Here is a 1,463-nt window from a genome sequence, read left to right as displayed (position 1 = left end):
GGTTCACTAAGGTACTTTCGAACTGCAAAGTTCTGTAAATCTATTTAAAGGAGTCCTATGGTACTTCTTTGGTTAAGCAAATATACCCTTTGAAAAGTGAACAATTGTCTAATTTGTATTATTTCCTTTAGCTAATTAGGTGGCACTATGAATTGAGTGAAACTTGGATGCAGGTTAAACACGTCTGAATCATGCTTTGTGATCCTAGGCAAGCCACTTAACAAAAGCCTGCCTCAATTTCTTCATCTGTAAAATGGTGGTAATAATAACATCTCCCTCTCATGGTTGTCATGAGGCTTAAACAAGCTAAATGTGTAAAGCACTTTTGAAAATCTTAAAGTATTTCATTAATGCCGGCTATTATTCTTATTGTTGTTGTTTTTATTAAACGCTTTTAATATGAGGGGCTAGGGTGAACAGGAAGACTCCTGCACCACTTTCACTTGTAACTAGATTTTTATATTATGGTTTGTATAAAGCAGGTGGTAACTGCACAATTTTATTTGTTGTGAATTATCTAGGGTAGATGACACTTCACTTTCTTTCCTCACCCTAAGGATTGAAAATCAGAATACCTCTGAATCAGAGGGCATCAGACACTAGGGCACATGATTTCAATTGACTATCTACAATATGGGATAGATAGAGATAACTAATAATGGCTAGTGTCTGATAAATGTGGAAGCTAGACCTGCTAATATCCCCACAGGGGAAGAAAAATAAGGCAAATCATCTCATTTGAAATGCAAACACAAGTGTTTTCTAATGGTTGTTTTGGTTATAGGTCACTGGTGACCCTTAATAAATTAAACTATAGGATGTGATAGTATACTTATGAAATGCAAACATAGATTATTTAAAGCAGTATAACAGAAAAAATGCTTGTTGTGCTAGGGGTAACCTTTTGTGTCTGAGAAACACAATTGAAACAGTTACACTTTAAAACTTGATATAACTTGATTTGCCTATGAGATGACTGTTAGTTCTACTCCTGGACCATAGAGTACCATAGGGCTCTAAAAGTTTCTCAACATATATTGAAATTTCATAAATGTTTTGGATTCTATAGGGTCTAATATTTTATACTAGGAGCAAAACTCAGTTAACACTTACCCATCCATCTGTCCACATTCCCATCCAGTCATCCATTTATCCAGAATTCATCTTCATATTTGCCTCTGCACATTAATTGTCTTGGAGTAAGGCACAAACAAACAGATAAATATTATTGGATAGGGTGGCTAGGTGGCACAATGGATAGAGCACTGGCCCTGGAGTCAGGAGTACCTGAGTTCAAATTTGACTGCAGATACTTAATAATTACCTAGCTGTGTGGTCCTGGGTAAGCCATTTAACCCCATTGCCTTGCAAAAACCTAAAAAAAAACCAAACCAAAAAAAAATATTATTGGACACAAGGATGTCCAGGAAAAGTATTCCTATCTTTAATTCCTAGAAGACAGA

This window comes from Macrotis lagotis, chromosome X (genome assembly GCF_037893015.1).
Source record: "Macrotis lagotis isolate mMagLag1 chromosome X, bilby.v1.9.chrom.fasta, whole genome shotgun sequence".
Classification (NCBI taxonomy): Eukaryota; Metazoa; Chordata; class Mammalia; order Peramelemorphia; family Peramelidae; genus Macrotis; species Macrotis lagotis.
Note: the sequence above shows the minus strand (reverse complement) of the source record.